The following is a 23697-nucleotide window of genomic DNA, read 5'->3' as shown; positions in this document are numbered from 1 at the left end:
ACTGTTTTGTCTGTGGTTGCTGCTCTCGAGACGTCGTTTGGATCGCAGCGCTGAAGGCGGGTGTACTCTTTTGCAATTGTGCAGGTGTCCCAATAATTCCGCAAATGTCAAAAAGAAGTGGAAATAGCTATTGTTAATGTTATTGTTAATGAGCATTGCTAGATCTACTACCACTAATACTGTATTACTATGGCAATTCCAGTATGGAAGCAGTGTGACACTTTGTAAATTATACATGTGTGTGTGTGTGACCCCCCTGCCTTTCATGCAGCATACAGCAGTAGCTCATGTTATGCAGTGTGTTGTGGGGGCACATGTTTTCAGGCTTCTGCATGAGCTGTAAAATGGGTGTTAGCTTGTTTGGAGCCTCTGACTTCATTCATTCCTGTGCGCTTTTTCCCCCCCATCTGCTGCTCTGGTGAGAACAAGCCTCTGGAAGCAAGCTTTAAAGGGAAAGGGAAAATCCAGTTCAGTAATGAACTGTTTTCCTGGCAAAGCTGGAACAGGACTGCAGTCCCTAAATCTGCCAGTCAGGGTTCTTTAGCGTTTCTTAATGAGCTGTAGAAGGTGCTTTTATGAGACACCACAGTGCAGAGAATGCAGTGCTGACCCACAAACAATCAGTTCTACATTCAATTAAAATCCTAATGGCGTCTCCCCTCAGAAAAGGTGGTTGGAGTACATTTGGATGGCAGTTGCTGTCACGGTGCTGCTGTATTCTTGCCTGTGTTTTACCACGCTTTCACCTGGCTTTACTACGCCGTGCTAGGATAATACTAGGGGCTCTTCTGGCCTCTTTGCCATCTCTCTCGGTTTGCATCCCCTCGTCCAGTTCGGAAAGGTGTAAGCGAGGGCACTTTCCCCAGTCGGTAGGCGGCAGTTTTCGGCAGGGTTTTAAAAGTCGCAGTGGTAGCGTGAGCATCCGATCGCAGCCCACGACCGACCGCTGATCGCTTATTAAGGCTGGGAGAGAGCGAGCCCCACGCCGGGCAGCCGAAGCTGAGAGTCGTGCTGTCTGTTCGTCCCTGCCAGTTGGAAGGGAAGCTTTTGTATGGCTGTCAGGGTGACACCCACCCACCCCCCAACCCACCCAGCTCCTGCCACTGCTGTGCATAACAAACAGGTTGAGTGACGTACACGATAGCTTCTGCCGCCCCATGCCACTCATTTCCTCAAGCTGCTTTTTAATTGTCTGGCTGCAAGGCCGCCTCTCCGGTACATGGGGAACATAAAAGTTTGCCTTCCAATTACACGGCAGTCTTGTGGTGACGGCGAGCTATAACGGGAAAGCTCCACAGCCAAGGACCTCTCATTCATAAATCCCAGAGACCCAGTCTTTAATTTCCTTCTTCTTTTTTTTTTTTTACTTTTGGAAACGAGCCGCTCTCTGCGGCCGCAGGAGCCACGACACCCCGAATGAATGAGCGCGGCGAGTCTCCGGGCCCGGCCGACGTGCTATTTAGGACACCGCTCGGCCGCGGCTGGCGGGGCCCGGTGCCCCGGAGACGGTGGCCTCTCCCCCCCCCCCCCCCCGGCCGGGAGACGATTCGCGGCCGGCGGCGATCCAAAACGAGCTCCCCTCTGGCGGGGATAACGGGAGGAGGAAACCCCAAATTAGACCTCAGCGGTGGAGCCGCGCGGGTCCTCCAGAGCCCCCCGGGAGTTGACGTTGATGAGCGGCGACGGCGAGCGGAGCTGGGGAGGAGGTTGTTCCCCATCGAGCGGGGCAGGTTCACGAAACCCCCCCCTGCCCCGTTTCGACACCCGCTGTCAGGGCACACTACCGCTGTTAGTCTGGGAAAGCTCAGGCCAGGTCAATCCGAATCCATCCAGCGCTGAGGCAGAACCGTTATTAAGAAATAATCCGTTTCCAAGTGACTTTATGTAACAGATTTTTCAAATTAAAAAAAAAAAGGTCAGGAGAGATTTCTTGTAAGAGGGATTATGTTACTTGCGAAGAGGAGCTTTGCACATAACTGATTACTTTTTAGAATTTGTTTTTTCTCCCCCAGAGGTGTTGTACCTTACACAGCTGACTTGGAACTTTTAAAAAGTACGTTTCCTCCAGACTGCGTCTGTGCGTACCAGGGTCACCCCGAAATGTCCTACTTTTGTGCGCCTCAGTGCCGAGGCTGTGCAGGACTATTTTGGTTCTCTGCAGCGGAAAAATGGGAAAGGTAAACCTTACAGCACGGAAAGTGTCATTGTTGTCCGGTGGGACTATTTTTTTTTTCAATGTGGGTCTCTCTAAGCCCTCCTACAGTATATCATATGTGCTGTATATTTGTGTGTGTCCAATATCCATTATTATCCATCCGTGTCCAAATATCTGTCCAATAGAAAATAGGGAAAAAAAAGGAGGAACTGTGTAACAAATAATCAAACTTAAAACTGGAAACTATATTGTTTAGTGTTTCTGTCCTGGAAGATCCAGTTGATTTAAATGACACCTCCTTGCTTCGGTGTCAGCGATCATTGCTGGCCTTCCTGCTGACCAGCTCGGCTTTTCCCAGGACGGCGTGTGTTTCACTGCCTGGCGGTACTTTTTGGGTAGCTGAGCTCTGATCTGTCTTGGGGTCGTTCAGCAGTGAGACTCACCCACCAAGCAGCTGCTTCCCAGAGCCCCCCACATCAGGAACGGCCCGGGCTGGGTCTCCCACAGAGCAAGACATCGCTATCCCTCTTTGGGTTCAGGCCACCTTTCCTCCAATGGCGTGGGGCGGTGGAGGTGTGGGGGGGGTAGACTCTCACTCTCAATAATGGGGAAGAAACAACATGTGCACTTAGAGAAAAAGGACTGCAGCACTACAGCAAGCATGAGCGCTTTAGAGCAATCTGTGGTAATATGGGTCTTTTTTCTCAAGGTATTTGTAACACACTGTAATTTGCAAACAGGGCTGTGCATATAAAACAGCACAGTGGTAATCAGATAAAAAGTCAATTAAGAGCGACTCCAATGTTTAATTCTTGAACAATGCGTTGGGGGAAAAAAAAGTGCACTGGAGCAGAATACGCCTTTTCACTGTTAATTGGTTTCTTTGCTATGCTATCAGAGGTACAAGTAAATGGTGCAGGATCTAACACGTTCTTTTATTTCGTTTGAATCTGCATCAGGCCTCTGCAAAGTAAAGTTTCTGGTTTTCTGTTGCCAAGAGCCGGGTGCACCTCACTCGTGGAGATGTTGTAGGAGCCTATTGTGGACTGTCCGCGGCTCCACGAACTTGGCTCAACTTGGCTTTAAAGATACCGGCTCTCGGATCCGCCTTGTCATTCCCTGGTCCCAAGTATCCTCATTCCGGAACAGCGTTCCTGTTACAGGCTCAGTTCATGTCTGCCCTGCCTTCTCCAGGGCTGGCTGCCTGTCTGTGAGCACAGGCGTGCTGAAATATCATAGCAAGAACATCAAATATACATATATATCCTCTGGTATCTTTTTAAATAACGTTTAAAATATTTCGTTAATCCATTATAAACTAACTGGACATCTTGATGTCAGGGTGGTAAGCATTGTAGCTACAGAGCTCTTGGGCCTTGGGTTAGACTCCTTCTGTGTGGAGTTCACGTGTTCTCTGTAGGGCCACATGGGTTTCTTCTGGGCGATCTGGTTTCCTCCTGCAGTTGCAGGCATGCTGTCTAGGTTAAGTGGTGTCTGTGCATTGTGTCCTAAGATGGCCTGGCATCTCCTCCAGGCTGTATCCTGTCTTGTGTCCATTGTCTGCAGGTTAGGTTCTGGCTCAGTCTGGCCTTGTATTGGACTAGGTCTCCATTAAAAATAAGATGATTATAAATGACCTATCATATGTAATAAAATGTTCATGTAGACAAATCCATTTGAACTTTGACTATTATTTATTTTTGTGAGCCAGTGCGTATTAAAATGTTCAAAACCTGAATTAAATAAGGAGCAAGGCTTCTTTTTTATCTTGAAGACCTTACTGTTTTCAACGCCCCTGGAATTTCTTTCTCTCCAGGAGAAAAGGAGTCAAAATCGCACCGAGGACTTTTAAGTAAGGTAGGTCTTAAGGGACCAGCACGAGGGTAGGAGCTATTAATTCGAACTTGCAGGTCTGAGCAGAAAGAAAACTCAGAGAAAATAAAGTAGGACTACTTGCTATTTATATTTTTGGAATAAATAGGTTCCATACCTGGGCCATCACACTGGGCCAGGCTAAAAGAAGTCGTTGTTGTCTGTTCAGGTCCGTCCAATAGTGTTGCTCCCTTGCATAGAGCAAGGTACTTTCCCTCCACTGTTAAAGCTGGCTGCTTTGCCTTTGACGTAACCCAGTTATGACTCCGCTCCCTGCAGGGGGAAATTGCGGCAGAACGGCGTTAAACCCAGTGATGTGTGATCAAGCTGCAGGCGTCCGCAGCGGAGCTGTGGCCAGTGGCCACGGTGGCTCCCGGTGTCTTTGGGCTTCTGGGTGTTTTTGACACGCGAGGCGCGGCTCTACTGCACTGGGAGTGCCCACTGTCTCTCTGGCTCTGACCTGGGCACGACATGCCTTATCCCCAACTCCATGGAAATTGACTTCCATGGGTGATTGCTGGTGCTTTTCGAATGAGTTGGCTCTTCTACCCATAAAATATTATCATTGTTAATGCTAACAACAACAACAACAACAACAATAATAATAATAATAATAATAATTAGTATTATTAATAAATTAAACATATGATTTATTATTATTATTATTATTATTACACTCGTTTCTATTCATTCCCTGGTTTCTGTCTGTTGCGAGTGGTTAGATACAAAATACACGCTAGGCAGAAGCTCATGACAACACTTCATGTAGGTTGACTACCTGTCATAGATGGGTTCAAGTCATTTCTGAATGCCTAACGACCACGATCGCATCCCTACAGCCATTCCAGTCCAGGCTGCGTGTCATTTTTTTTTTTTTACTCGCCTTTAAGAGCTTCAGTTTCATTGTCGGGAGCTTCATCTGGTTGGAATTAAAGGCGGTCGGTGAAACAGGTGAACATGCTCCTCCAGCCTCTCTGGAGACGGACCTCACCCATCTCACGGCAGCACAGTCAAAACAAAGGAGCCGCGCTCTCTCGGAGCACCGATCCATTGTTCTTTATCTGTTCGGCATTTAACCGCGCCGTATCAGATATAATTATGTCATACCATTCTACCATTGAAATCTAAATATATGTTTCATTGTCTCATGCAATAAAAATGATAATAGGGATTGTTTCCTTTTTGTATTATTAGTTACTGCGTTGCACAGTACCTCACAATTGCAACGTCACAGTTTAAGACAACGTCCCGGTTAAGGTAAAACGAAAGTCCCCCCTTTTGTTTTGTAAAAACAAAACCAGTACAACGCAAAAGTGAGAGACAGCGGAGCAATTTTCTAATTCGGTCGGATCAAGAACTCCCCCCCACCGTCAGCTGTCAGGCAGGGAGCTTCCGCAGGGGTCAGAGGTCGCGCTGCTGCTTTCATGAGAGCACTAATCGATTAGCCGTCAAGGCGCTGCCGCAGATCTCCGGTGAGAAAAGGAATTGAGTGCCGCCTGGGTCCAATTTCCATAATTGCTTACCGCCTCCAGCGTGCTGCCTTTTAGGAAACAAAAAAATAATAATAAAAGTAAGAAATTTATATATTGCCAAATTGTATTGATTAGCGATCGCGCTGAATAATTCAGCCAGAATTTATAACATGACCCCGTGAGGTTAAGCAAAAATCCTTTGGCTTCCCCGCGAAGCCGGAGAGGAGATATTTATTCTTAATGACCGAGCTCAATAGAGGTGATTTGGAATTTAATAAAACGGTATGATCGCTCCTATTGTGTGGAGCTCTCTCCGTTCCTCAGTCCCTGATCGTATTGCAATATCAGCTGTTGGCCTGTTTGTGTTAGCTAAAAGCCACACAGCTATGAGGGAAATTCTGGCTTTTTTTTTTGGGTTTATGCACCTTTTGTCCATTCTTCCCTCAAAATGTTATTTATTGATTTACATCAATGTGTCGCTCTCTATGTGTCGGGCTTTATCTGCGTCTCTATGTAGGTATATATTGCAATGCATATTGCATATAATCCATTTCTTAGGATAGTTTTATTTCACGTCTAAAATATTGCACCTTGAAACCTGGAAGTGTTTAATGGATTAAAAGTCGTTTGTTTTTTTTTTGCAAAAGTAAAATAGACACTACTATATATATGGGTTTATTCATTTGTGGTGATTTGGAGTGGGTGTGCAGTGTGTCGGGCGATGGCTGTGCTGTTTTGGGTTGGGGTGGCGAGTGCTAATAAGCATGGCCTGTGGTTTGCCTGTTTCTGGTTTGGCGTGACCGTAGCCAGGAAAGAAAGGTTAGAGGTCTTAGCCGGCTCTTGGAGAAGAGCGGTGCGCCCCTCAGTCTGGGGGGGCGGAAGGCATTCTTCCCGAGCTGGAGAAATATCTCTAACAGCCCCTGAGTGCTGATCCGTTTCCTGATCTTTTCAGCACTTCAGAATATGTGCGTAACTGGGTTTTACCCCTTGTGCTTTAAATTTAAGATGATTTCGGCAAGAAAAGGCAATGCTGTTTGCCTTGTGATACCAGTCCAAGTATATCTTTAACAGTTTAAATGAAGACATTTGAACCCTAGGTACTGGTAGATACTGCCATCTTTGCAATCAGAAACTGTACAGTATATGAAAATGACATTTCCAAGGATCTATGAGATCATGCATGTGCCTCTTTAATACTCTGGTTACATTTTCATTTAATAATGCACCTGGCTGTATACCAGTGTGTGTCTGCTTGCGAAGGGATATCTGGTGGTCATAATTTTGGGGTGATAAGTGGGAGTGTGTTTTAAGGTAATGTCCAGTCACAGAGCTTGTGCGTGTTGTAATGCTAGCCGTCTCAGAGCTGGGTCTCACAGGGGGCTCTGGGGGAGGGTGGATTAGGGGGTTAAGGGCTGCGCTGCTGGGAGAGACCGCCCTGTGCACGTTCCACTGCTGCGTGGCCATAGCCGAATTCGAGAGGCACCCGATGAGCCGGTCCCAGAGCTGTTTTCACATTCGACACGGTGCCGCCACAGGAAGAGGTCAGACCACCTTCAATAGCTGCATTGCAATTAAAAAGAATACGTTCGCTGCCGTTACATCATTCAAGGGAAAAAAAATAATCGGCCCCACTTTCAAAAACCACGACTACAGCCCAAGCGCCGCGTGGGTGACAGGAACCAACCGGGAGCGGATTTATCAGAAGCAGCTCCCATCATCTCCTGTTTTACGTTCCACTTTTCTGGCTGTGAACATGAAAAAGAAAGGAGGGACACCCTGGATTTTTGTAAGGGCAGGTAAAACCTGTAATTCCAGGCTTAGACTGTGCCATTCACACAGAATCTAAAGCCAAATTAAAAACTTTCTTTAACCAACCAATCACCCAATCAGTCTGTCAGTTAATCAATTAATGAATTCAGTAGGTTTGCTGAGAGAGTGCTGGAGAACCGTGATGGGGGGGCGTTCTGACTCTGTGGCCGATGTGTCTCTCACTTCCAGTCTCCTGGGCAACAGCCGCCTTCTCCATAAAACCTTAATGACATCCTTTGCCCCACTGTAGTTTATTGAAGCCTGAGATTCCTGGATCCCTGGATTATTGCATCATCAAATTACAAATTCCATTACAATTAAATCTTAACGACCTTTCGGCATTGTTTTCTGTGGTCTGTCAGCTGAACGTTTGTCATCGCTCTTCTTTTTCGACTTTTACGACGGCCTGTCCTGTGATGACTTGGTACCAATTAACCCCAGAAGGACGGCATCCCTTTGAAATGAGCTGCTAAAGAAAAGAATTTGTGTAAGCCTCATCAAATCTGCCTGGATATCTAGCCATTGACCTCAAATGCACAAAAAAGCAGAGTGAGTTAAGACGGTTGTGGTTGGAAGAGAAGCTAATTAATATTCATTCCCATACTTCTTTGCAACTGCCGATCTTAACACCTAACATAACTTGTGAAGATGTTCATTCTAAGATATCTATCCGTCTCCGTCAAAACCATATTTTCATATGACATACAGTAGTTCCACCTAAACTGGCTTTCAGTTCTTGTGTTTTGGGCCAGCTGGGATTTCTCAGTGGAGAGAATTTGTGCTGCTTAAACTTCCTGTAGGCCCTGTGTGTGAGAAGTTCTGCTTTTGCCCTGGACAAGCAGGCAAGTTTAGGAAGGCTTCATTTGTCTTTGAGCATTCATCTTACTGAACCTGAAGTTTAACCCAAAAAGGTTCATGTGCAGTTACCTTCTTACCCTCAAAAGTGGAGAAATCTTGATCTTTTTTTTTAAATATGTCTGATGCTGAAAAATTACAGCCCATTCACAGTATTTTGAACTGCAGTGGTTATACTAAAAAAATGTCTGTTTGCTCCGCGGGATTTGATAACAGAGAAGACTGGTTTATTTATGTCTTCTATTGACTGCATTCAAATAGGTCCTAATGATCTCCAAGCTGTAAGACACATCTCAACACTGGGTTTCTTTAATGGGCAGTAAAAGCATAGAGAAACGCCAGGCTGCTACGCTGTAGCAGTGAGAATATCTTGTAGTCAGGTGTGTGACTCTTGTGTTCAATACAGAGGCCTGTCTGGGAGCTGACTACATCCACACTGTTACTGTGTTCTTGATATCCGGAGACTAACTATAAAAGACAAGTAAATCTAAGTGTTTGATACACTTATATATTCAATCATGATCATTGGCAGCAGTAGAAGGAACAATGTTTCCTTTTAGCTGATGACTTTAGAAAATGCAGGAGTGTGGAATCAGAGGAATTTGATGAAGCATGTGATGCAGTAGCCTGCCTTTGCAGAAACGAGCAGTGCAGACATACTGTAGAATGGAGTGAATAATGTGTGGGCAGGCGTTCCGAAGCTCCATTCAGATTTCCCTGCATTACAGTTCTTTATCTGGCTGACACGTTTATTCAGAGCGATTTACATTCGTACCCATTTATACAGCTGGGTATTTTACTGGAACAATAAACAAACAGGTGGTGGCTGCACTTCAGTAGTGAGTGAATTGGAACCTGTTCTGTGTGTACTAGTTGGGATGGGTTCTCAGCTTAATTTTGCTATATAAATGCATGAGGTTAATTAATTGTGTCTTGTAGCCTTACATGATTTTGATTGCGTTTTTCACATTGTTTTAGCAATGCAGGGTTATCAGTCCTTAATAATTTATTTGGCTAACAATTGTATGCAAAGTGACTTACATTTGGACTCTTTTATGCAGCTGAATATTTTACTGGAACGATATAAGTGAAGGGCCTTTCCCAGGGTTCTGAAAAACAGTGGCTCACCTGGGATTTGAACCCACAACCATCTAATTACAGGTGCAGAAGTCTGAGCGCTGCTCTGCGTTAGATGCTTTGTGGCTCATGCGTCGACAGACCTGTGTCAGACAGGTTTTCACCCGAGGCAACGAGAGAAAAACAGCAAGAACGCTCCTTCAGAAAAACACGGAGTCTTCAATCGCATGAGAAAGAGAGGTCGGGAGTGAAAATAAAAGAACCAATAGTAATAGTAATGCCGACGGAATCTTTATTTATGCTAAAAAGATATAGTTTTGTCAGACAAAATAATTCAGGGCTCGTTAATAGTTTCTTCAGAAACACCCCCCCATCTATAATGCTGCTAGTTAGTCTGAATTTACAGTTTTTTGCTTTAGGAATTGCAAATGAGAGATCATAAATTTCCAGGCTTATTTTCCCGTTATGTTTAATGTGCTGTAATTTAGGTGCACAAGAACACTGAGATGCTAATTAGTTAAATTACTAAAAAAGTACAGTGGATTTATGTTCCCATAACTTACAGTAGCGCGCTTGTTTATTTTCTTAAAACTGGGGGAGAAGCATGCACACCACCGATAAATAAAGTATAGGCTGCGCTGATTTATTACAGCCCTGATCTAGTTAAAGACAAAATGCAAGTTACAAATTGAGAATGTGTTCCTGACCTGGATTCTTTGGAAGAATATCATAAATTCATTGCAAACACAAATGCTGGCTCTCTGCAAGGAAAATGTTTCTTCCCCCCTCTCTCTTTCAAGACCTGTCTTGAGACCCCGATAAAGGGGTGTTGCTTTGAAACAGGCAAGAGGGCGACGAGTACCAGGACACCCCCCCCCCCAAATTCCCGCCGCACGATCTTTTACAAATTTGCTTTTCAAATGAGGCAAACTAAAAACCCAACAACAACTCTCTTTCGGCGCGCGGCTGCGCCAGTCACAACGGTCTTTTGTTTTCACACATCTCAGAATTGTTTGGACATTCTCTTCACAGATATTGCTTCCTAAGTGCTCTGCTGAAAATGATGTCGTCAGATCAGAACTGCCGCAAACACTGTTTTTTTTTTTTCCGCACGCAGTCCTGTAATTGGAGTGCCTTGCAATTGAGACTAAAACAAGAATCCCTGCCTTTTTTAAAGCATCAATCTGTCTTCCCAATGTGTTTAGTTTTCTGTGTGTGGGGAAAAGACAACAAATTAAATCAAGACACCGGCACACTGAGTTAGCTGGGTTTTTTTTTGTTCTTTTATCGTGCAAGGGGAGATAAAAATAAACCGGCCATCAGCGCCCCTTATGTTTCTGTGCAGCCCAGTCTGGAGTCTTTATTAACGTTTGTCTTCGAAAAAAAAACCCACCCGTGAAATGAGTAAAACGAAACAGAAATGTAACAGAAATCTTCATAAAAATAGAATGCATACCAAAGCCGTAAAGCACTGCTCTCCAGCGACAATAGAAATGGAACAAAAATGAGCCTTAAAATAGAAGCCAGTGTGGGCAGGGTTCGGTCCCTTGCATCACAGCAGATATCAGGACAGGAATCTGCCCAGACCCCTCTACCCCCCCCACCCCGTCCCCATCCCTACACTCCCCTCCACCCCAAAGCAAACAGAAAATGTAGAGATGCTGTCATCATGTCCCGAAAAAGCTACAGGAGGATCAAAAACACAAATCGAGTGGCAGAGGGCTTCCGGGCGGTTGGCTAACAAAAATATACTATCTGAGGATGCAGGCCAGCTATCACGAGGACGCTACAGCGGGGGGTCTGCGACCTGGGCTTCCGCTAGCGACTCACAGCCCACATCTGGCCGGACCCCGGGACACCGCGCACCACAGAAATCAGACACTCGCAGTGACAGGAAGTCGATTCGCCTGCAGCTTCCTTAGCAAAACACTCGCTCGCTAGGTTCATTTTTAGCACAAAGTGTTACACAAGCCCCCCCCGCGCGCGCCACACACACACGTACAAACACAATCGCACAACTCAGTTGTTACACAGGCGCACACCAAACTCTACGCTCACAAATTCAAAAACAGGCCCCCAAAGGCATTGTTTTTTTCTGGTTTGGTGTGGATTGTCAAACCACAAGAAAGGCGTCCTCTAGTTTGGGCTCCAGTGACCCACAGTCTCCTCGAGGGTTCGTGGGCGATTTTTCAGGCCGAGCATGTGAGGTGAAGAACTTGGAGTGGCACAGCCCTGTTACAGTGGACATCCTACTCCAGTGGGCGCTGTCTCAGTAATTTTCCTGTAAATGAAGTCGATGTTTCTGCAGCTGCTACAGTCTCCATCATACTTACACTGCGCAGTTCATAGGTCCGTGATGTCAGAGCATATTGAGAGTGTTCGACACTTATTTCACTGTTTCCCAAGACCTGCCCCTCTCACACACAGTGCATAGCTGTGCAGGGGAAAAACTGTCCTTAATCAACCTCTATATTCTGTCCCCTCCTACTTAGAAACATTTGAGGGGAAGGACACAGAAAACAATTGTCCTTTTTTTTTTGCCTTGGCTTTTTGATCATTGGGAAGCAAAGCTTTGTATCACTTACACGCCACTTCAGGTGACGTTTGTTGCTTTGTTGGTTAAGGTGTGGGAACGCGCACACTCGGCAAAGCTGGGGGATTCAGGTCGTCAGGGAAAATGCCTCCCACATAAGCCCAGTCTTGACTAGGACTCCTTGTTCTTAAAATAGGGTTTAAGCTCATGATCATACACCCTTCTAAAACGACGTAAACCAAAAATAGAATATAATTACATACTTAATGAATAAATAAACAAATCGGTTCTGCTTGACTTTAGAGTAACCATCAGAGCCCTCACCGGAAACCAAAAGGGGAGAAAAATATGCAGTTTATTTAGACGAATAACAGAAAAGCCATCAGCGCGTCAGCAGAATGAACACACTCTTTCCCCTGTCCTTTTCTTTTTTTCACGTATGTGAATACGCATCTCCCTCTGTAGAACCGATTTACTCCAGCCTCTTTTTCTGTCTGCGAGTTTTGAGATCGGTCCCCCCCCCCCTCCCCTCCTTTTTTTTAAAAAAAAAGCTTCTGCTGCAGCTCGTAATCTGCGCTCTTGAGTTCCGTCCTCTTTAATTTCGTTTATTGCCGTGTGGAGTGCAAAGGCCAGGCCCATCGTGAGATAACGCGCTGTCCCGAAGAGTCTGTACTTACCAGACGGCGGCTGACTGAAGGCTCCCAGTGCAGACTGAGGTTCCAGGAGGCGAAACGCACTGTGGGACAGAGAGGTGAAGAGATTGTTAGTGTATCAGAGGCAGACACTTAGGGGATTTGAGTGATGAATTCCCTGCGCCTCTGGATTACTTCCTGTGAAGGAGGACCCTGGCTCGAGCTCAGGAGCAGGCCTGAGGAGATCCAGAGGATGTGCTTTTAAATCTTTTAACTGTGAGGTAATTGAGTGGAATGTATGTTTTTGTGGCTTGGGGGGGTGGATTCGAGGGGGGCTGTACCGAAGGGCTCAGGCAACAAACAGGGGCCTGTCGTTTCTCAGCTGTGCTTTTGCTTGTGTTTCAGGGATCCATAATGCCTCACGTTAACGCAGCAGTTTTACAAGAGCAATGAAAGCCGCAGACCCCGAGGCTGGTACAGTACCTGCAAAACAAATCTTGGCTTTTTGTGGCAAGACAAAAACTTCTCTTTGTCTTCTGCTAGGCATTTCTCCGCTGCATCTTTCTCACTAATTATATTTACCCCATACAGTGCTGGGATATATCAGGGTTTCGTTTTCGGGGTTGAGAATGTTAGGAGCAGTTTTCGAGCGTTGGGGAAGGCTCTCAGACCGCCTTGCTTGAAATCTCCTGTCCTTAATTTACCAACCATCCACATGTTCACTACAAACTCCAGCACAGATACAAAAGCCAGAAACACAGAACGTTAGCTGATAGGTGGCTTTGACCCGCCTGGTTTTGAGGCACAGCTGTCCGGCTTTGGGATTTTGTAGGGGTAGCTCCTGGAGCTTCTGTGATTTAGGGAAACTGCATGAGGCAACTGGTTCATCACGTGGAGCCCGGTGAACAAAGAGGAGGAGAAGATGAACCTTGGGGACGTACAGATAACTACATCAGTGTGTTTGGGAGAGGGGCAGAGCCAGCTCTGATATTTAGTCAGTTCAGATCGGGGGTGTTCTTGCAGCCCAGCTTGAAGGTCGTCAGCCAGATCAGGAGGATGGAGCTGTGAGAATCTCCTCCCGCCCCAACAACTGAAGGGGTTACCGGATTAGTGGGGGTGAAGGGGGTGGAGGAAGGGGCCTTAGTGCAAGGACTGCTGGGATAGGCTGGACGCAAGGCCTGTATTTATAGCCTGGCAGCTAGGATCGGTGATAATTGGCGCCTGTGTCACTTTCCTGAACTTCTGCTCTAAAGTCCAGTAAATGACTGAGTAGATCTTACACCCAATAAATGAATTTTGTGCTAAAGCATTTGGGTTGTACAGTGTTAATTGTAGCTGTTGGTCCGTTAAATCAGTAGAGGCATTTAGCATTACACAGATACAGAAAAAAAAAACCATAACCCCACAAAAAAAAACAACAACTCATGGAATACATTAAGTTAAAACTCTGGGCTTTTGTATCATTTGAGCAACATGAAGGCAGCTGACACAGAGCATGGCTGTCGTTTTTCACAGGAAGGCATCCATCATGTGCCTGCTAGTCCTCAATAATCACCTTCTATTACGGTCAGATTGAATCTTTACTCCCAGTGGCACAGCGCCAGCATTGCAGCAGTTCCTGGTTTCCTGTTCACTGTAGGGGACTGGGAGCTGTGCTGTGACCTGATTTCATAAACACAACTTTTAAAAGATAATAAATCAGACCAGGCACTTATTAGAGAAGCAGTATATTAAAGTTACACAGCACTCTATTATTGACGCTGGGCGCGTGGATTGTACCTCTCTGTTTATCTGTACGGTGTCTGCTTTTTTTGAAGAGGAGGACAAATCTTGGGCTTATAGGGTACTGATACCAAAGAGGTTGTGCTTTCAGAAAAGGTTTCCCAGCCTGAACCTCCCTCCGTTAGTGAGGCTGGCAGAGACCAGCTCCCACATGACCAGGCTTCAAAGATCAGGGGCTCCAACTTGCTGGCGAACAGAAAAAAATAAAATAACAAAAAAATTTCCTGAATGTCAAAACAGCGGTGGATGCAGTCTCTGTTTGTTTGCTGAAAATGTCTTGGTGCCGGGACTTTTAACACAGTCCCTCCCTGCAGATCATGGTGGAAAAAAGGGCAGCCTGCTGTCGGATTCGCACAGCCTTGGCAACATCGAGGCCTGGGAAGGAAAAGGAGAATTTTCCAGGATTAATTTAAGAGGAAAACAGAACGGCACAAAAAAAAAAAAACTGGAAAAAAAAATTTGAACAAACAAAAAAAGTAAAAGTCATATAGATCTGCTCAGTCCTGCCATGCAGTGTGCGAGAGAATGGGAGTAGGGAAACCTGGATGTTTTTCTATGTTTGTTTTCCTCAAATGCAGAAAAAGACTCAACCCACTCGGGCCAGCGAGCCCCTCGACGAAGCAGGGCGTGTCGATTTCTTTTGTTTCTTTTTATAATTTGTCCCGGAAAAGCCGACAATCGTCTCGCGTTAACGGACGGCGTTATCAATCACTGGGATGACAATACAAGGAAAATGTGCGCCGTGCGGCGGGCGGGAGGGCCGCTGTTTCCCCCCCGCGCGGCGCTTGACCTTCACGCCGCGCCCAGCCGGGCCCCAGAGAGAGAGAGAGAGAGAGGAAGGCAGGCCGGCTGCAGCTGCCGTCGCAGGCCTGTGCACCGAGGCTGAGCCTGCTGGGGCCGCTGCCCGTCACCTTGACTCCCTGAGACGACAGGTCCAGGGTGGCGGAACCCCGACTTTCATGCACACAGAAACCGAGACCAGGGGACACAAGAGGAAACAGCTTGGAAGGGCTTCTAAAAGCGAGAGCTTTACACAAAGGGTGGTGGGAGTGTGGAGCGAGCTTCCCAGACAGATTGGTTGGAACTGATACTCAGACACAGCTGGGTGAGATCCTTCAAGTCAGGACAGGAGGCACTTCTTTGCACAAAGGATTGTGGGGGTGTGGGACAACAGTGTGGTTGAAGCCGATACCACGGCATCATTAAAGATGAGGATGAGACCCTTGGATGGATTCACTCCTAACTACCAAACAGGCCAGCTGGGCCAGATATCCGCCTCTTGTTTATAAGTCTTCTTATTCAGGTCAGCTGAGGGAGCAAGTTGCACGTGAAAAATGTGATGGGAATAAAACTACTTACTTTTAGAATTAAAGGGACTTTTTCCGTAAGATACGAAAAAGAAATGGTACATGGTGAAAACTCCAGGTAGCTTTGCCATTTTGTGTGTGAGAGTGTAAAAACATTTTGGCGACAAGATCTGAGTGGCAGGTGATCGGAATTTTAGAAACGGAGCAAATCCAGAAAGAGACGACGTAGAGGAGATTGTTCTTTTTGTGTCGTCAGGGTTCTGAATTTGTACCGGCACAGAGAGACTAAAAAGAAAAAAAATAAGCCCTTTTAAATGGGAGCGAAAAGCTGCAACAGTTGTCCTGTAATTCTTTTTTTGTTTCATGTCAGGGTACAGGTAAAACAGCAAGAGGAACAGTTTGTGGTTCATTCTGTGCTGGAGAGCAGAAATAAGAAATTGGTTTGGCTGCAGCATCGTCTTCAGGAGTGAGAGCTCATTCTGCTTCTCAGCATGGAATCAGCCTTGGTTTGTTCCTCTTACCAAAGTACCTCCCCACTCGAACCTTAGCTCCGCACAGTGAGGGCCGTGCACTCCCCAGCATCCTCCCAGAACAAACATGGGCATAAGAGCACAACGAGGTCAGTGGCGAAGGCAGAACTCCCCTTTTCCGAAGCTGTAGGTTTCCTTTTTTTCACCGGACCTGGGGGCTCAGAGTTGGGATTTTCGATATTTCAGTGAGTGAGCCAGACAGTTTTGCGTTTGTACCAAATGTTTACGAATTCCCTTGAAAACCTCGTGCAAGAACAAAAAAGGCAGGAGGGGTGTGTCATTACATGTGAAGAAAGCACAAGGCTGTCGAAAGCCTCCGTGGCTTGAAATTTGATTTAATTGTGCTACATGCCAGGCGTGAGATGTAGCCTTTTTATTTTTTCAGATCAGTATTATTCTCTCACACACGCACAGCCTGCCTGAGTGACAGGTCATGCTCGGGGGAGGGAGGCCCTGCTCTGCTCTGTGTGAACTGAATGACTGGGGGATAAAACTAACACAGATTTATTGGTCTCTTAGTCACTTACAGCTCCTTGTGTATCACTTAAAATAATTCCCGGCCTGCTGTGCCAATTATTTACGACCACTGTTTTTTTTTTTAACAAATCTCATTTCTCCAATCTGTTTGTCAAGCTGTAATCTAAAGCGACACAAAGTTGTTGCTCTTTGGGCTTGAAAAAAGAGCATGTTTCATTCCGATCTCTTTATGTTTTTGCCTCGCGATTTTTAAAGTGTTTCCTCGGCGAAAGAAAACACAGAGTGTAAGTGGTAAATGCATTGACCTTTCACCTCCCCCATGAGCACACTTCCCTGCAGGATGGTGGACTCCTGTGTTTGAGAATTTTGTCTTCCCTAGACTTGTTTTCTGAATTTGCTTAGGCTCTGTGTGCACTAAGGATTGTTCTGTCTCAATCTCTGTCAATTAATCAATTAGTCAATTAGTGATAGTTACTATCTGCAGGTTATGTGCCACCTTAACTGTTTTTTCCCATTGATAAAGTCAGACTGTTCCCATTCCTTCTACTGCACTCGACCACACCATGAAATAAGGTGTTTAAGTTATAAGTTATGGGCTCCCAATGAGTGCAATGGCATTGTGGTACAGTCAACAGATGCCATCTCCCACAATGCAAGTTTTCCCATGAACCCCAGCAGCTGCAGGCTGGATATCGGTTGGTGAGCAGTTCGTGGGGCAGATGCCTTTTCTGCATTTGTCAGGGTTTTGCCAGTTGTTTTGTTGAGCGTTTACCTCAATGATCTGGCTTTCAAAATCAGCTTTATTTAGTCTGCAAATTAAAAAAAACACACACAAACATGTTGGCTTAATAATAAACCTGTGTCTTAAGCATCACACACTCGGTAGAGATCAGACTCCAGATTGTTACTAATATTTATCTTTGATTACTTCTGACAGTTAAATGTACTAATCCTACTATGGTAGTCTTGGCTTATGTTCAAGCGTTTTTTTCTTTTTCTGGAGAGGGATGTATTTTTCTGTGGTCTGCAGTCCGGTTTTGTGGGTGCTGATTAACACAGAGCAGCCTGAGTCCTGCCCTGGAGTGAAGGATTCACAGATGCTGTCCTCCACAGTGCACGCACACTAATGAGAGGAATGCGCATTGTTAGGGAACTGGTTTGAGTTCTGGCTCCTACAGAGCTCCATTTCCTCCTGGGCACAACCTCACTTCTTGTGTAGCGAGTAAGAGATTACTTTTCATGCCTCTTTGAATGTCGCCACATCGTGTCTTTTACTGGTGGGTTTATTTTCCAAATAAAAACCATATCCTAAAGGAATCTGGATCCAAGAACTTCATTAACTAACATAACTCTGAGCAACTCACTCGTCTCCCGCACATCAGAAGTGGTGGTGGTGGTGTTTTCTTTCTTCTGTCGCTGTGAAAGCAGAGTTCCGAAGTGAAGCATCTTAAGTTTCACGTTCTGGGTGAAATCAGGTTTGCGTTCAGATGGAAAACTGCGCTGGCATTTCTGCAGTGCAGAGAGCAAACTAATAGCCTGCAAATATCCAGTGCACTCTTAAAACATTTGCCTAGCAACCCACATTGTAAAAAAACATTTGTTGTACAAATCGAATGTGGTGAATGATTGACAGCCCAGTCCTTAATCACCCCCTGCCTATAACATGTATTACGTGGAAGTAAATTTGAAGCAAGGTGTAAATTTAAAAACACAGAAAAAAAGAATTGCCTAGAGAAAACTTTCAGTTCAGCTTCCTTTGAATGTGTCAAAGATTATTAAAAAAACAAAAGTGTTGTTAAAGATATGCATGTCTCACAGCAGAATAAGTGACGCCTTTCCCTCAGATCTGTAGTCCAAACTGATTGGAAGGAGAGAAATAAGTTCACAGCTTCATCCTCCTGTTGTTAAGATTCAACTAAAGAATGATTCGTTTGCAGCTTCTGGAATTCTTACAATAAATATGCACGTGTACAATAGACTATAAATAGGACACAGAAAATGTGATTTTTCTTCATTGTGCCAGAGAAAACTAAGTTACAATGCATATCAAATCTTTAATTAATCCGTTTATTAAATCTCTCCACATCACTTTCACATACATTGCGGTCCTTTGAAAATGCCACCAATTAATGAAACCATGAAGGAAAATGGTTAGATTAAGTGACATTTTAAGAGCAGGAAAAGTAGTAATCCAAACAGTGAAACGATTAATAATTTTCTCAAGGCAAAGTATGAATGTCAGACTTGTTAGCAAACTGTTTTAGTTGAGAAGAAAAAGAATCTCAGCAGAATAGCCATGTTAAACAATCAGCACAAAGAATGTAATTTTCGAAACGATGGCTTAATTTGTCTGTTACAAGCAGAGGAAAGAACCTGTCTAATCTTTCTCACTGCCTTGGCATAACTTCTCGATTAGTGTGTGTATATATATATATGTTTCCCAGCTTTAGCACAAAAGGATCAACTGCACTGCTGGTATTTTAAATAAATACAGTGTAATTGGTCTGAGAGTGCCCCAGTCCAGCAATGCTGCCAAGAACTGCACAGCTATGGTTACACAATTCCTGGGTACACATTTGGTTTCCATTAGCAGAGGCTCGTGATAGACTGGTTTCAGATGGGTACATGTGAGAACCGAAGATCCCCACTGAAACAACAGGACAGAAAGAAAAGCCACAGTGTGCTAGCGGGATAACTGAATGGTTTGTTTGTTTGGTATCCATGTGGAACTTTACATGTAAAAGTATTCTCCTAGATTTCTGAATGGGATGAGTCAAGCTTGTGGGTGGCATGGTGGCACTGCGGTTAGTGTTGCATTTTCTCGGGCGCTGGGGGCCTGGGTTCAATTCCACGCCTGGGGTATGCTGTCTGTGTGGAGTTTGCATGTTCTCCTCAGGTCCTTGTGGGTTTCCTTTGGGTGCTCCAGTTTCCTCTCACAGTCCAAAGTGTGATTTTCTGAGAACATTGGCCCTGGTGTGAGTGTGGGCTCCTTTGCGTCTGTGTGGCCCTGCAGTGGACTGATGTCCAGGGTGTGCCCTGCCTTGTGCCCATTTCTTGCTGGGATAGGCTGGGGCTCTTCCGCAACTCTGTACCGAACAAGAGCTTAGAAAATGGATGGATGAGAGTGGAGCTCACTTTCCCCTGCAGAGTATTTGAGCTTTGCAGGCTTTCCACAATGGCTCAGTGGCTCAGAGATGTGTGTCAGACCAAAGCAGAGACCAGCGAGAGAGAATTCCCACCCACAGGACAGAGTGAAGGGGGCACCACCTCTGCATTGACCTTGATCAGCCTATCGGTCTCCCCCCAGAAAGTTTCCGGCTGGATCCTTACCAGTTCACTCGAATGAGAAATACCGTGTCTTACGAAGTTTTCACAGGAAGGAAAAATTTGAAGGGGGTTAATTTGCAAAAAACGCTCCATGCAGCATTAACACAATTTCTCTCTCATCAACGTGTTTAACTCATGAGAAGGCTTTCTGTGTGATGTGCTAAGTAAAGTGGGTTTTTTTTTCCCCTGCTGAACTGGAGAAGGGCTGTGAGGGCAGCAGAGTGGTTCTATTTAAAAACAAAGAATAAAAATCAGTGGGGTTAAATGTGCTAAACATATTTTCATGTTTTCACAAACTAAACAGCCACAACAACACAATTGTATTTTCAGCTTTTGTTTTGCTGTTCTGTTTTGAAAATAACTTCTCTCGCCACATTCCTCCTCTCCCTCTCTCTCCGTGAAGGGCACACAGTTAAATTGCAAAGCTGGAGGATTGTTTGTTTTGTTTTTTTTTTAGGGTTTTGCAAAAATAGTTTTCAAATGACAAACATGTCAAGACGGTGCCAAATATTATCCTCTCTTGGCCTCCATATGTTTTTTTTTGACAGAGCCAGAGCATCAGTTTTCTTAACAACAGGTTTTTTTTTTCTGCTTTTGCTCCTTTGTGCTGTTTTGATTCAGAAACATAGAATGGAAAAATACAGAACAAGTTTTTTTTTTTTCCCATAACCTGAGCTATTTATTTGGAAAAAAAAATAACAATTCGGATTTTGATTTGATAAACTGAGGCCTTCGTGGCCCAGCACGGGAGATGTTAGCATCTTAATCGGGTTTTCTCTTTTCGTGCAAGGAAACCGTGATGGATCGCTGCATAAACTGCAGTGATTGTTGTTTATTTTGGAGCAGACACCGATGTCTTGAAGGTCTGGGGGTGTCTGATGCACAAACTGGCTCTACTGGGTGAACTGCTTCAGAAGACATGGATGGCATCGAAGAAAATAATTACCTATTGGTGTCATCTTATGGCCGATTAACGTGACTCCTCTCAGAATTGGTCCTGCCTACTTTAATTAACCGCATTTCATGGTGCTTTGGCACCAGTGTCATCAGTTGAACACAGTTTCCTTTCCCACTGTCATTATTTTCTCTGAGCATCGCTGGTCCTACAAGAACGCTTGTCAGTATTTGTAGAAAACCATCCATTACTGCAGCGTGCGTCGCTTAAAAATATTAAAAAGGCTATTACTGAGAAGGTGGGAGGCGGACTGAGATGTTGTGTGGCCAAAGACCTTAGGAAAAAAAAAAAGAAATGACTCTTCGGTGCATTGTAGCATCTGAGAAATACTACACTCTTTTACTAGAAACTCATTTCAGAGCAAGCTGGTAATGGAGTTTGTGATGCTGCATTTTAATGACCTATTACTGTTTTTTTTTCTCCTCCTACCTGTTAATCTGGGGAGCTTACGAGAGTCAAAGTTGATGTTCTACAGCCTCGCAGTGCTTAAAGATCACAAGTCCGACACTTGTTTTATGCAGCATTTTTCATGGCAGCCTGGCAGGTTGTGGAGATCAGAGGTGGAAGGGAGCTACGAAGCAGCAAGCCAAGGGAAAAAAAAAGAACAGAAAGACGCCTTTCAAGTAGTTTTGAAAACGGAACCCACACTCTGCGGCTCCTGACCTATGATTGATTCATCCGCCTGGCGCTTTTATCCGAAGTGACTCGCGTTCGTCCCCGTTTATGCAGCAGATTACCTTGCTCGAGGGGAGGGGGGCAACGCCGCCCTGTCTAGATTCGAACCCTCAACCGTCCAGCTGCGGCCTGGATGGCCAGGAGGCCGTGGGCTGTGTGAGATCGTGACGTGCTCAGCGTGCGGGTGGATGGAGAGGCCAGACGACTCTATCGCAAAAGAAGAGCGACGTCAAGTCGCCTGCTCAGATGGATTTGACAGGAAAAAAAGGGAATCTTGTTGGTGCCTTTGTGTCTGCTTTTTGTAGTTGTTTTGAATTCTGAATATTATAATAACTTGCCTGGATTCTCTCAGCAATAGCAAATATATAGGGTATATCTAAGGAATCACTAGTGAGAGACTTGATTCGTCTTTATTCGTATTCAGCCGAGGTTGTGTGCTAGACTTGCATCTTAACCGGACCGTCTTACTCTTAACAAGGCAATACTTTGAACTGTGAGTAATAAATTGCTGGCGTGACACTGTTCTGCATTTCCTTCGCAAGTGTTATCATCTCTATTAACCTGCCCTTGAGATTCTTGTTGTTTGGAGGGATGGTGGGGCATTATCACCCCAGCTTTGCAGAAGGAGTCACTGCTTTCAAAATGGCCATGATTGTGATGAGTTGGAACCTTTTTTTTGGTTGCTTTTTCTTCTCTTTCAGTGGAGCTTTTGTCATCAATAAGCAGATTAAAACTGGAGATAGACTGAAAAAAAAACAGGAAACACTGGTATGGTAATATATGACACTGTACGGCGACCCTCCTCCCTCCCCTTCCCCCTCCCAAACCGATATGAGTAACGAGGGCAGGATCTCCTCACTCTTTTTCTCCTGTTCCTCCGAGATCTCTCACACTTGATACTAAATCTCAACAGCTAAGGCCACTCGTACTCAATACTCCCTGCCATGCCCTTTTTTTCCCCTTCTCTGCCCCAGCGTTGTGCTCATCTGCGCGTTGTTGTACCCACACAATAATTAAATGTGCTTTCCAGCGGTATTGAAGGTAGCATTCTTCCTGCTCAGGGCTTAATTAGTTTAGTTTTGTGTCTGGTTGCAGCCCATCACTGCCCAATCGATAGCACTCTGGAGAACATTCCGCTAATATTGGAAACAGATACTGCAGCCCACAGACAAGGCTGTGGTGCTAGAGGCTGGGAGGAGAAAATTATCTCAGGAAGAAAACATACAGTTAATTATACTGATTTGAATCCTTGATAAATGAGGCCGGTGAAGCCCAGTGAGTACGTGACCTTGTTTCCCCAGGTATCTGGGGTACACGGGGGTGGAGACCACACTGGAGGTCCACACACAAAGAAGATTACGGATTTGTATAGTGTTTTCCCTTGTTTGGAATAACCGCCCTGCGCCATTGTCATGCTGTTAATGTTTCAGGAAAACGACAGGAGTGTCACAAGTAGGTTGTTGCAGACGCATGCTGAACTTCCTCAGAGGCTGTACACCCTTCTGCTTGTCCGAAACCCAGATGTATTAACATTCAGATCTTTGAGAGGAGGGCAGTGAACGCTGACTAATTTAAAAGGATTTTGTTCCGAATATCCAAATAGCAGGCAAGGTATGTCCATCTGGGTGAATGTGTGTTGTACGTGTGGGGGACTGACCTGCCGGAGCAATGTGCCAGCCTGGCTGGCATCTAAAGTCTTCATGAAATGTATTCCAGAAGCAGAGAAGGCAGGCAGAAAATGAAAAGTGGGCTTGGACTCGATCTTCCCAATTTGAACCAGGGGGCGAAACCGAACGTTTCTTTGAAAGTATAAAAAGAGGCAAGGCGCTGCTCTGGAGGGATGGGTTCTGTTTGAGTCATCCGTTTCCATTTTACGTCTCTCTTTCAGAAACTTTCAAGTTCACGTCCACGAAGTTCACTAGGGATAACAAAGCCCACGAACTATGTGTACTGAAAGGATGATGGGGTGTTTAGTCAAAATGAGGTTTAACCCGCTTGGCTGAGGGCTGACCTCCTGGCCAGGGGACGAGGAGGCTGGGACCCCCCTTGCAGAGTGCGGAGTGACGGGGGGCAGCTGAGAGGTGGAGATGAGGTGGAGGTGAGATGCAAAAGTAAATATGTGAGGGAGAGTAGGGGGTCTTTTAGGAGTTTTAGGAGAGAAAATGATGTCAGGAGTGAGTGCTAATTTCTGACAGCCGAGTCTGATTGAACTTGGGTATTGTTACCCTTCCCGAAGTTT

General features: G+C 45.3%; 1 protein-coding gene and 1 long non-coding RNA gene across 5 annotated transcripts in view; both read left to right on the top strand.

Moving 5' to 3' along the window:
- ebf1a (EBF transcription factor 1a) overlaps nucleotides 1-23697 on the top strand; it is a 193793-nt gene that overhangs the window by 36560 nt on the left and 133536 nt on the right. The gene's annotated exons all lie outside the window — the stretch shown is intronic.
- LOC138241884 (uncharacterized) lies at nucleotides 4882-23607 on the top strand. The gene is made up of 3 exons (XR_011191167.1): nucleotides 4882-5499; nucleotides 22889-23069; nucleotides 23347-23607. It is a non-coding gene; the product is annotated as an uncharacterized lncRNA (long non-coding RNA).

Source organism: Lepisosteus oculatus, chromosome 11 (assembly GCF_040954835.1).
Source record: "Lepisosteus oculatus isolate fLepOcu1 chromosome 11, fLepOcu1.hap2, whole genome shotgun sequence".
Taxonomy (NCBI): Eukaryota; Metazoa; Chordata; class Actinopteri; order Semionotiformes; family Lepisosteidae; genus Lepisosteus; species Lepisosteus oculatus.
Note: the sequence above shows the minus strand (reverse complement) of the source record. Positions and strands in the feature narration are given on the sequence as shown.